Here is a 13,493-nt window from a genome sequence, read left to right as displayed (position 1 = left end):
ATAATGACAAAATGAGTCTTGACCTATATCATTAGTTGATATTAAACGATATTAACGGCAACTTCAAAAAGTCAAAGCCTTGGGCAGTTCACTAAATTGTTTGACACACAATGAATGTAGGACAAGCGGATAAAAAAACCTTAACCAATTGTGTTTGGCGGAGGAAGGCTCAGTGGGGCTTTGAACACATGCAGATCATTTCTCTAGTGACATATTCGAGCAAAAATGAAATACCTGAAAGGGCGTTCTCTGTGGGGGCCTCATACTCTGTGGATATGTGGCTAAAGCGGAGTTAAAACAAATCTTAAAGGTGTTGCTTTTTCTGTGGATTATTTATAGAATAGTTACCATGTCTGCTTTGTTTCCTTGTACATTTATTCAAGTATTTATATGTAAGTCAATAATTTAAGACTGTGAATTATTGATGTGGGTATTCGTGGGGTCCACTGACCTTTGTGTGAGTTCAGGAAACAATTCTTCAGCGACTTTAAAATGTAAAACGCTTCGGTTTTGGAAACTCACACGAGGCAAAGTTAGGTTTACAAGTAGTCTGAGAAACATGGTATTTTGGGGGACGTGTGCAATGTGAAAAAGCCAAACGAAGACTGAAGATTGCAAGTGTTGACGTCCTTTGGTTAGGTGACTCCTGGCTCTCTGGTTAGAGGGAGAGGGAAGGGTGTACTGCTCACAGAGTTAAAATTATTGCACCACACAGGGGAAACAAAGCGGAGACGGAGAGAAAGGAAGTAAACGCTGCGGTTCTGAAATGATACGCTTTAACGGCAGTAACTAAAATCTGACTTGATGATTTCTAGTATGCTTACTGTTGTGGTGAGCGAGTGTGTTCGTGGGAGCTGATGTGGGGAAACTGTAATAACATGAAATTATGTGCTCATAAAATATGGTGAAATGCTCTTTTTGACAAATCAAATTGACATCTCAGCGTATGTTTTTTTTTTTTAGTACAAACAAGGTAAAAAGACGATTCAGAGTCTGAGCAGATCAGGACGTCTGCAGGTCTCTGTCTTGTCTCTGTCAGGTTTCCGAGAACTCGTCTTTGTAGTACTGGACAAGAATCATGTTTGATAATATTGTATGCTATATTTCAGTTTTCTTCCAGAGGTGGCACCGGTTTGAACCATTCTGCAAAATTAAATTCTAATGACTTTTTTCATTTAGTTATGCAAAAAGCAAAATTTGCTGTTAAGATAAATAACTGCTGGAGCTCCACAAGTTAACACATTGCAGAAGAGGACGGCATAAATAACAGAACCTTGTTTAAAGGTAAAAAGTGATGAAAAATGAATGAAAACATGGCATTTTGTGGAGAAATCACTATTTTTCTTTCGAGCTGATTTTCTTTTTGGCACGTTTTAAACATGTTGAGTCGATTTGTTGTTGTACATTAAAACTCCATCATCTTATTTCTGATGATTCTATGACACAGTTTGATGCGCGTGCATGCATATGTGTAAAGCAACCTGTGTAAAGTGTAAAGCAACCTGTCCAGCGTGTACCCCGCTTCTCGCCCTAACTCGCAGCCCGACAGCTGATATTTCTTTTTTTTTTTTTTTTTTTTAGCTCCAGCTCTCCGTGACCTTGAATTAGATATTTGGAAGAAGATGGATTGATGGAATTTTTTTGGTTAATTCTGGTAAACTTTTTTAAAGGAGTAGTTTGACATTTTGGTTTCTTTCAGTGGGCTGGCAGCCCATCTGAGTTCCCGCCTAAGACTAAACTCCCTGCTGGTCCTGACCGTGAAATCTTGATAGCCCGTTTTTGCTGTTAACTCTTCTAAAGCTATAAAAACATCTTGAAAAAGAAGTATTGAGTACTATTTTAACTTTTCAACATTGATTGTCATTCTTTGCTGTATGTGACTGATGGTTCTCTCTTGCTGGTTTTAGGGTTAAACAGTTGATGTGGATTGATAGTGTCACTGCCCCATCCCATCCTCTTATTGGTTGAAGTCACAGTGCTGAGGCTGACAACTTCTGTGGCAGAAATTCTGCACTTATTGCCCCCTCCATATCTTTCCATTTAGTGTGCATGGCTCGTGCCAGTTGGCAGGTAGTTTTTCTATGAATTATTAAAGACCATCGATGCTTGTAGTTGTTTTCTGTTGTTGCATAAGTGACTCTGCTTTTTATTTTAAAGAACTTCATTTGCATTTCTGCCAGTCTGCAAGTCAGCTCAAATGTTACTGTTCCAGCTTGCGTTTCTTACAGCGGTTAGCGTGTTCTGGGTTCAAATCCACCGGCTAGCTGAAGCCTTTCTTTGTGGACTTTACCTGTTTGGGTTCTCTCCGGGTTCTTGGGTTTTCTCCCAGACTCTCATGTTTTAGGTCAGGAATGATGATCTCTCTCTGATAGACTTAAAGGTGTACCAAGGCAGGGGTTGAACTACGTGATGGCACCCTAATCTCCGCTGAGGCAATCAGATGGATTATCTGCAATTGCTTGGAAAAAAACAAAACATATATATGTATATGAAAATAATCAGTTAAAAAAAGTGCCTGTCTATACAGAGTTTATAGGGCTTATCAGTGGTTTTTATTAAAAACAATGACTACCTATAATATGTAACTAGAGCCCTTCCACCAACAGAGCTTGTGAATATGTAAGGAACAGGCATGAGTGACATCAGCCTTCTCATCTCATTGTTGCCACCCCCAAAAGAACAAAGTGTGAAGATCCACAGTCTTTTTCTATACTTGTGTGCCATTGCTAACCTGTAAGCATCACAAAGGTAGCTGCTGAAGTTGCTGTTTTTACATAAATCTGCCAATTGGAGCTTTTAATTTATAAATAATTATTTGGGCTAATATTGTGGCATTAAAATAAAGTCACAAAATGAGTCTTTCCACATTAAACACACCTCTGCCTTTGGGCTGATCAGAGATCTGTTTCACCGAAATGACTGGTGAAAGCCATTCCCTGGTATATGAAAGTTGGCAACTTGCTGTAAAATACTCAGATTTCCTGAAATGTGAAAGCAGACATTTTAACAGTGGAGTTAACAGTATAACTATTTTCTCTATTCTTCTGTGTAAAGCTGTACAGTATACAAGAGCTGACCTTCAGACTGCAGCCCTACAATATACTGTTTATAGTCTACGTGCTGTTAGCTGTCAGTGTTACAAGGTCATGAATTTTAACAGTGTGGAGAACACAAAGCATCTGTTTCCCCTTTATTCTCTTTGTCTTTCTTATAAACACATAAGGATTTCTATTCATACTTACAATGCACGGGTGCCCACACGTACACGTGTAATAAAAGGAAGCACATCTCTGGGATGTGAAGCTTCTAGCTGCTGGCCTTTTTTTTCCTAAATAAAATATATGATAAGTGCATACCTTTCCTGAAGAGAAAAACCGTGCAGTGTGTATTAACAGGGGTCTGAAAGCTTTTGTCAACATGACTTGAAAAATTGATGTGCGCCTCTACAGCTCTGTTAGAGGCCAGCTTCCCAATGTCGTACTAACTAATATGTGTCTGTCGTGTTGGTTCTACCTGTGAGGGTCAGATGTGATCTGCGCGTTTATTTTGATCATAATCTGCTGCGAGATTTCGGGGTTATGGGTGGGAAGCCACACAACCTGTGTCTCAGCAGAGTGCGCATACGTTCTGTGACATGTATTAATAATGAAACGTTTCACGTCGGACGTTTTCCAACATCTCTTTGCTACCATGATGCCCTTTTGCGGTTGCCGTGTAAAAGATTTGGCTTTCTATTTGATTGTTTATTTTCCAGAGATACCAGCACTCTGCAATGCACGCACATGTGCACCCACACACACACACACACAGACAGTTACTTTCTACTCAGCTGATGCTGATTCTAGCTGATTAACTCAGGTTGACCTTTTCCCCTACCCAGCTGCTCCTGTCAGTCCATGCTCAGGCTCTTTCAATGCATTATGTACAACATAACACTGGTGTATGTGTGTGCGTGTGTGTGTGTTTAATGGGCCAGGTTTCGTACTCCAGCATCGGTACAACTGCTGCACAGTAATCTTCCACTTGTATAAGCAAAAGAGCAACGAGTGCTCTTGATTTAAGCTTTCTGTGCACAGGCAATCACACAGCCAGCACTCCAAAATCAATAGACCACCCGGCGCTCTGCCTTCAAGCTTCTAGGAGAGGACTCTTCCCTCCCGACGGAAAATTTGGAATCAGAGAGGGGACCTTATGTGTGCTCGCCTCCCAGATGAAATTGAAATGGACGTTGCTGCTCATTCATAAAAATCTAAGTAGCATTCCTGCGAACATTCAGCCGGCACTGATGCTTCACAGACATCAAAACAATTTTGTTTGCTTTAGTTGGTATTCTCTGTGGCATAACAGTGGGTAATGAAATGTGATCATTATATAATTCCCATTTGTTCTCTCTCCAGTTCCACCTTAGATGCCATTTGTTATTTGACACAGTTAACTAAGTTTGTGCTGCAGTTTGCTTGCTTTATCCTGTGACAGCAGAAATTAAGGAAACGCTGATAATAATGTTTCGGCCTTTATCGAGTTAGTGGTTTCTGTTATTCCTGGTGAAATCAAAAGCATCTTAATGTTATTAAAAGAGAATTTCTTTAATCTTCTTTCACTGATTTGTTGCTTTAAATGTCATTTTGTTTATTAGAAATAATTTCTATTTTTCTTCTTCACTTCTGAAAAATGTAAACTGCAGCCAACAAAGTGATAAAATGAATATTTTTACTGTTTAAATCTGATCAGTTTACACCTTTGCTATTCTTGCGGTGACAGGACAAAGTGTCTTCTGTCCAAAAATAGGTACCGGTATGTACTGCAGTCAGACATCATGCAGTCGCTCTTGTAACACCAGCGTGCTGCTTTGTAGAACCAAACAGATGTCATATTTTATTATACAACAGGTTTTTTGCCTTCCAGAGCTCTCTAACAAGGTTACAATCACTGACATAAAATCTATAGCAGCAAAGCATCCTTGTAAATGAATTTAATTTATCTTTACTCATAAGATTGGAGCCTTCCATGTAATATACTCATAATACAGACACACTGTCCTCTGTGGGCATGACTGTCAGGCTGTACATTAAGCTAAAAGAGGCTATGCTGTTCAAATGAATTTTTTTTTGCATATACACACTTCAAGCCATTTTTGACATTTCCAATTGTAAGTGGTGGGCTCGACATTTACTTTCAGATAGCTGCTGTTTTGTTTTTTTTCTTGTTTCCTGCTGTTTTTTTCTTTTTAAAGTTAAATATTTTAGCTTAAATCAGAAACACGAAAATTAAAAATTTTGTTTTTCTTTTTTCTCTCCTCGAAACACCTCATTGCTGAACTGCAATAGCTTCATGGTCCACTGAGGGACCACAGCCCACATTTTAAGAATTACTGTTCTAAGTGAAATGTTCAGGGACATCTAAAACTGCCAAAATATATATCTAAAAACAAAATACGTAACAAAGAATAAAAGATGTTAAACTTTAAGGCCCAAGAGTCGTGTTGTCGTCTGACCTCCACTGTTTGAAACCACTAAAAGTATATAAAGATGCAGCATTCTAAAGTCAGTTTGTTAAATTCATTTCCACCTAGATATTCTACAAAGTGCACAGCGGAAGCGCTTAGGAACCACAACTGCTCATGAAGTTACAGCGCGAGGTTGCCGTGTGCTGAGTCATAGATGTAGCGTGTGCTCTGCTGACTCAATAACTGAGGAGCTCCAAACCTCCTCTGGCATCAACATCAGCACAAAAACTGTGAGCCAGGAGCTTCACAGCATAGGTTTCCATGTCTGAGCAGCTCCTGTAGGTCTAATGTGTTGGTGGCCCAGTACTTTTGTCCATATAGTGTAGCGGGGCGACCGTGGCTCAGGGGGTTGGGAAGCTATCTGTAACCGGAAGGTCGCCGGTTCGATCCCTGGGCTCTCTGTCCTGGTTGTTGTGTCCTTGGGCAAGACACTTTACCCTCCCGCCCACTGGTGTTGGCCAGAGGGGCCGATGGTGCAATATGGCAGCCTCGCTTCTGTCAGTCTGCCCCAGGGCAGCTGTGGCTACAACTGTAGCTGCCTCCACCAGTGTATGAATGCGAGAGTGAATGAATAGTGGCATTGTAAAGCGCTTTGGGTGCCTTGAAAAGCGCTATATAAATCCAATCCATTATTATTATTATTAGCTTACTGGAACCACTGATCTTCCCCCAAATTTGCCAGTGTTAACTGCTTCAGTTACCCGCTTTGTTAGCACAAAGTAACTATCAACTAGGCCCCTTATAATGAATTGCGCTTGGGTATTGCACCATACCGAGCTCTTGCTGGAAGTTAGAGACAGGATGAGTATGAAAACCTAGGGCAAGCCCATTCAAATGGCAGCCCGCGGGCCACATGCGGCCCAGAAGCAACCTGCGAGTTGCCGCATGTGGTCCTGGCAGAAACACAGAGAAAACACAAAAAATTAATTAATTAAAAAAAATTAAAGATTCCTACAGCGTAGTGTAGACTGTGAATGCAACACTCCTAGTAGCCTAGCAATATTTAACCCACAATGTACCGTGATGTAAACATATCAAACTATCATCGTAATGTATGATGCAACAACTGCATGTCTTTCTCAGTCCAAAAGCGTAAAATTGACAATTAAAACCTTCGGTTTAACCCTGCCTGGACTGACAAATACGTATTCATTTTAACGCCAAATCCAAATGACAAACCTATGTGTTTAATTTGCAGTGAGTGTGTTGCGGTACTTACGAAGGCACCACAATGACAAACACCTGACTTCCTGCACAAACCTTCCAGAGCAATCTCAGGAGAGGGCTGCAAAAGTACAGTTTAATTGCGAGTTTAATAATCTTACAACTGGATTTGTACTACCATGAGGGTCCTGTACAGCCCAAGAGAGCTGCAGCAGCTTCCCTTCTTGTTTGCTGGATCTTGGCGAAGAAGAGCAAGCCTTTCACAGATTCTGAAACGGTGAAATACTGCATGCTGGCCGTGGTGGATGCGGTGATAAGTGACGAAAAAATTAAAGTCAGTGTGATATCTGCTATTAAAAACGTACCCCTGTCAGACAGTTCAAATATTCATAGAGTTGAAGTTCTGGCTTGAAATGCTGTTACATGACCTGAAGAAAACTGATGTAATGTCAGGATGGCAGAAGGTGGGTTCACAGACAGAACTGATAATGCACAGTTGTGCATATATGTCCATTTCTTGGATGGCAAATTGCTCGGTTTACTACCGTTAGAGGGACACACAGCTGGCGAAATAATGTTTGAGAAGATTTCAGGGTTTTTTGAGGAAAATGGTCTGATATGAAGCGTGACGGATATACTAGTGACGGATGGGGTCCATCCATGGGAGGAAAAGTGAGTGGTCAGCAAAATATTTATTTTAATTTGAAAGGGAATTATCGAAATGTTTTTTTGTTATTGTTTGAAATGTGCAAAAAAAAAAAGTTTGGTTATAGCTCCCTTTTTTTAAATGGACCTTTTGGTGTGAATTTGTGAGAGGTCACCAGATTTACAGGGGGAAAAAGAATAAAAAATTACTTGTTTTTCAATACAGTTTGAAATTGATTATGATCTGCTGCTTACTGGCTGCAAAAAAAATATCTGGCCCAGTTAAATTCCCCGGTTTGAAAATCTGGCCCAACTAACTTTTTAGTTGAATAGCCATGACCTACGGTGTTAGCCCAGGTGGAGCTGCTGGGGGTGCAGATCTTTATGGTAAACCTTATTTGTGCAGCATTAATTTAAAAAATGATCACCAACACACTATTTAGAATTAAAGAATGAAATTGCTGCTTTTTGAATACAGCAAGCAGCCACCACCGGGCCACCTTTTTGCGCTCCATCACTGCCTTACTGCTTGTTCGAAACCTTGTTTGAATCTTTAATAACTGTTTTTATTTGGCACGGTGATCGGAGGAAACACAGGAGAGTGTGTTCATGCTAAGTCCTGCAAGTGAAATGCACTGAAATCTGAGCCCAACCAGCCCTGCTAATATGCAGCGTAGGCCTGTCTAAGCACATCAGATCTGTTGTGGGGGAGTTAACAAGGAGGCCCAGATGAGTGTCAAAACAGTGTGCTTATCAAGCACCAGAGCAGCACCACTGCTTTGGTGGAGGCTGCAGAAGCTTCTCCTGTAACCTCTAATTCACACTGACCTGTGGTGCATTTCTAGTAATCAGATGAATCAGCAGCCCTCCTACTGAGATTCTTCAACATCCAGTTTATTTTGTAAACTGTCAGAAGAAAGCAGAATATTTCGACTCTCATGGGTGCCTTGACATCAAAGCTAAATATGGTGGATGGATATAAGAATAAATGTATAACTTTCTCGTCTTAAGGATATTTTAAAATCCACATATCTGCACTCTGTCAAATCTGATTTATTTGGTGTATCTGCTCACACTGATTGCATTCACAGGCAGAGATTGATAGATTTGGTGCCCTGCTGTTGGCTGACTATAGAGAGCATATTCTGCTACTATGCACAGACACAAGGGAAAATACAGAAGCAAAAAGTGTCACCTAGTCCGCCAACAGCAGGCAGTAATTACTGTAGTTGTTTCTAATCCCTGTTACATGCTGTAAAATGTAAAATGTGTTGACTTTCGGAATAGGAAATGTCATATCTGAAGCTCAAAGACATTTCATTTGAGTCCTATTTTAATATGAAAGAAGTTCAAACAAATAGTCTGCAAACATGTTTTTTCTTTTTGAGGAGAAATGTGTACACAGCACTAATGTACTTTACTCGTTAGCCACTGTATAACCAATTAAGTAACCAGTCCCCTCCCCCCCAAAATAAGCAGTGACATTTTTGTCCCAATTAAATTCTAATGTGCTTTCTCCATTAAAGCAGCAGCAGCATCTCGTTCTGATCTGATTCAGTCTGTTATGATAAGATTTAAGTTGAAATTAAAAAGCTCTCCCCGTCTGATGGCTCCACTCGCTGTGAAACAATAATGTGCAACGCGATGAATAAAATATTGAAAGCCCGGGCTCACTAAATGACATACACTTGCCCCCATAGTAAACTTCCCCAGTTCTGCCATGCTGCATCAGGAGGCGTTTGATGGTGTCTTGGTGTGCGGTGCTTTAACTGAGGTAGCATCTTTCCAGATGGATTCAAAGAGGGGGAGATGCTCAGCTGTTACTAGGCTGCCCTCTGGCAGTGCCACAGCTTCTGGGAGCAAGGTTGTGCGACTCACTTACACTCATGGTTCCACCTCAATTAAAAACCAGTCAGCGAAGCGGTTTCTTTGTTTCCACGCATGCAGGGAACTTTAGCGTGCAAATGTTGGTGCTGTCTGGAACGATGACTGCTGATCATGGTGGTGCCTTTCAGAAAAGAGAAATGACTGGACCCTGGACTTGTTTTCTGTCACCCGATAAGTTGAGGGCTCTCTGACTTATGCTGTTAGCGCTCTTCACTTCTCTCGACAGAAGTTTGTTTGATCTACATGTTGAGTATCGTCCCCAGAAAGTGGAGCACACAGTTTTGTGGGTTTAAAAGGTTTCCACCAGTGTTTTATTATCCCAGTGGTTCAATGGGTTTAGGCTCACACCCCACTGGTCCTAAACATCAGGATTTTTTATTTATTTATAGACAATATATGCAACCATAATGTTTTTTTAATGTACTTTATTATCCTACCACTACTGCTATCTGTTTTCACGCACCAGCTTATATGAGAACATAAAATAAGACAATAAAAAATCAAAGCAAATGTTGGGGCTTAATCATAATGAAGTCATAGGTATATATACCTATACACTACTTTGTATAGGTATATATGCTAGAAGTAGTTGCTGGGTCTTTGGTTAAACACTTTATTGTACTGTATAGCTGCAAGCAATGGCTTGTTCTGAAGAGGCACCTTTTAGATTACTCCTTCACTAGAATATACAGTATATAATGTTTGGAAGCCAGTTTCCAGTTTTTACAGTTTTCAGCTGCATAGTGCATAATTGCATAGTTTGTCTGTCCGGGTATGTTAAGCTAGCAGCCTGGAGGGCACTCACAACCATCTAAATTATCAGTCATGTAAAGTATGAACGTGGATTAATGAATAAAAGTAACTTAAGGTCAAAACATTATCTGAACTGTCACTACCAATTTCTTCCTTGGGATAGGCTCCCAAGGAGATGGTTTAAGAACAAGTCAGGGTTTTAAAATGCTAATAAAGTAGTCATACGTGCGACTATCTTCACTATCTTTCACCTGATTGCATTTGTGTAAAACTGTTCTACCTGTCCCATTGAAGCTGTTTATATATGTATATTTAATACAGAAAATAAGCAAAAACAAATACAGTAGGTCCACAATAAAAGACAAGCTCAAGCCAATTTTACATTTGCTGTAATTTTATGCAGTATTATGTGCTTTTATGTGTGCCCTATTTCTCCAACTGCCCCACACAGAAAAAGCGTTTTTATTTAAAAAGCTGGCAGGTACAGTATGTTTCATCTCTTTGGCTAACACTGTGTGAAATCCCAAATAGAAAGGCACCGTCACTCATCCGAAAAAGCCACAGCGCTGCATTGTTCTGCTTGCGTTTTTTTTTCTCATTGTCAGATATCCTGATGTCTCTATAATAAGTTGTCATGTCCATACAAAACAGATGAGCATTATTGAAGTGAGCTGACAGTTCAGCTAAAGTCGAGCGCTTGAAATGCTGCTGAGATGGATCTTACCACATGAGTGCCCTAAGGAGGCCTTACTTCACACTGTGCCAGTCAAGCCATACTGTGACGCTCCCATCTCTCAACAGGCAGAGCATTGCGTCTGGCACTCACTGTCACAACATGGCAGAATGATAGGCTCGCGCTGCTTGCTCCCAAATCTCCCACTGATCGTGGCGTCTGCTGAGCGATCTCAGAAAATATCGACTATAGACCTCTGCGGTGGTACCTCGGCTCCTTGAGAGTGTGATAGGGTTTATGACCTTTCCTCAGCTCCTCTTGTTAGGCTCAAACTCTGGAGGCATCTTATGGGAATTTGTATAATCCCCTCAGGTGTGCTGTTCATCCTTTCCACATTTAGTTGCTTTTGAGGTGCCAGAACAATAACAAATCAATGCTATATTAATAAATGTGTCAGAATATTGTAAGAAACACAAGATCCGAAACATTAATTCTGTCATTGGGGGTGTTTGTGACTCTTCTGCCCTTTACGTCTTTTAACTGTGACCACAGTGGCAAACTTGGCTCTAAATTTTCATTGAGGAACACTTACAATAGAGTGCATGTAGTGACACTATAGTAGCAAAAAGGTCAGTCAGAGTGAACGCGAGTAGCTGGCTGCTGTTATGCCTTTAAGGACAAATTGTAGCCAAACAAATGTGCGTTTTACACATAAGCAGTTCAAGCTGTGAGGACAAAATGTTTTTCTGCTCAGAGGTGACAGCTCAGTAATATTAGCCTCAGTTGTTTCCAGCTTGTGCCGCTGTCACTGGTCATGACACTGGTATGTATGCTAGCCAGCCTCTTATTCCTTATTAAAGGTCAAGGCTGTAGGCAACTATTTTTTGCAATGGATATTTTGCTCTTCGGGGCTCCGACACAGTGTGCGATTGTTCTTCAGCTCAACTCCCCGAGCTGATCGGACTGTATCGAGACGATGCTCCAGTGCTGTAATTATAGGGTTTCTTGGTGTCTAAGATTTTCCTCTGTTTGTTTTATACACTGCAATTCTCTTTGATTGCTTTGCTGCAGTATGGAACAATGATGTCGCCACAGTGCCGGTGGCACCCATTGACCTTAAGGTCAATCTGGCAGCAGGTTCTGAATTTTGACAGGGGCAGCCAACTGTGGGGAGAGGCGCACGCCTTCAGGCGCTCTGTGTGTTCCGTCAATGTTCGTTAGTCAAATAAACTGTGTAGTATCACCCCTTTGTCTTTTATTAACAGGGTGAACCAATGACAAATTTACTTAGAGCCAGGAAGCTGTGACAGTGTGTGTAACCTGCCTCTTTACATCATCGAATACCAATGCTAAAAGGCTTACCGTCAACTGCTGTCATCGCGCATTATCTGTATACCCCATAACACGTGCAAGCTTACAGTACACAAGCGAGCGCACGCAGCTTCTAAGACAGCCATCTCTGGGATTGATGACATCGACACACTGTAAGCGATGGACGTTTTCAACAGCCGAATATTTCTCCCGAAGCGGGAGAGGTCACAAGTGCACAAAGAGCTCATTACAGAGATGAGTCAGAGATGTGTGGTGAGAGGCTGGCCTGTAGTTCTGCAGGAGGTGAATGAAACAATTAGTTTCTGCTGTGCGAGAGCTACAAAACACACATTTCCCTCTTTTGTAAAGATAGCCTGCAGAAGTGCCACAATCGGTAACTTTTCACACAGTATTCCCGAAAATGATTTTTCAGTTGCATCAGTGAGTAATACGCCCTACTTTGTATGATGTTGTTACATCATCCTAGAAATATTACATACTTTTCCCCCTGAAACCTAGTTTTTTAGGGGATTACATAACCATGAATTTTGAAACATGGACTTAATGTTCAACTACAACATCTCTAGGTTGTCTTGGTGGTAAGAGCATAGATTCTCCATGTCCTGTACATCTTACAGCTGCCTGTATGTCTGTGTGCATTTCAAAAGTGTTTGTACAGGAGCTCCACAGACTGATATTAGTTACTGTAAATGGGAAAATAGAAAAGAAAACCGTTCCTTAACCTTAAAAATAGAAGTGTGGCTGTATTATATTAATCCAAATTTCATACAACACAGTAGGAATGCTGTCGTTTGAGAATCTCCATAAACTGCAAGTTGAATTTGTTTATTAGGATTACTGTTGTAAACACTTTTGCACATAAAAATGCATCACCAGATGATAATAATGTATTTTTTCCTGTTTGTTTCTTTTAATTATTGACTAAAGATAAAATGATAAATCATCTAGATTGCTAGGTCAGTTCACACCCCATATATTTGCTGTATGCCTTTATAAAAACATAGTTAACCCTCAGTCTAGGGCTGTGCGATATGACCAAAATCTCATATCCCGATATAAGACATCTATCGTCCCGATAACGATATAAATCACAAAAATTTTACATTTTCTGTAAATTCTGTGAATCTCGGGCAGCTCGACTTGCGTGAAGTGTTTCAAGCTGGGCATCATGTAGCTGGAGTCGAGTGTTTTAACCGATGCATGAAACAATACATTTTTAGACATAAGTTGTAACGGCCGCCGTTTTATTTTTGAGTATTTATTACACGGCGTGTTGCGGGGAAAAGCCTGTTCTAACGTTTGAGTCTAAGGTTTATTTTTTAGCACCTGGCGGCTCTTTTTTACTTCTCATCCGTAAATAATCTGCTCTTTCACATGATTCAGTTTATTTTGAAAAGTCTCAACAGGATCTTGAGCTTTATTGTGAAAGGTTTATGTGGAAAATAAATAAGCGGACACGCGAGGGTTTTACCGTCGTTGTTGCTAACGACAACGCATAAAAACAGACGCTTGTCCGTCTGTAGTGTGGTTATA

At 40.6% G+C, this 13,493-nt stretch overlaps 1 protein-coding gene across 3 annotated transcripts in view; it reads left to right on the top strand.

Moving 5' to 3' along the window:
- The window catches only part of lpp (LIM domain containing preferred translocation partner in lipoma), a 189,849-nt gene that overhangs the window by 97,934 nt on the left and 78,422 nt on the right, over positions 1 to 13,493 (top strand). The window lies entirely within an intron of this gene.

Source organism: Aulonocara sp. 'chitande type north' Nkhata Bay, linkage group LG23, assembly GCF_057382095.1.
Source record: "Aulonocara sp. 'chitande type north' Nkhata Bay isolate Kocher_YH1m ecotype deep benthic linkage group LG23, A_spYH_male_GT1.1, whole genome shotgun sequence".
NCBI lineage: Eukaryota > Metazoa > Chordata > Actinopteri > Cichliformes > Cichlidae > Aulonocara > Aulonocara sp. 'chitande type north' Nkhata Bay.
Note: the sequence above shows the minus strand (reverse complement) of the source record. Positions and strands in the feature narration are given on the sequence as shown.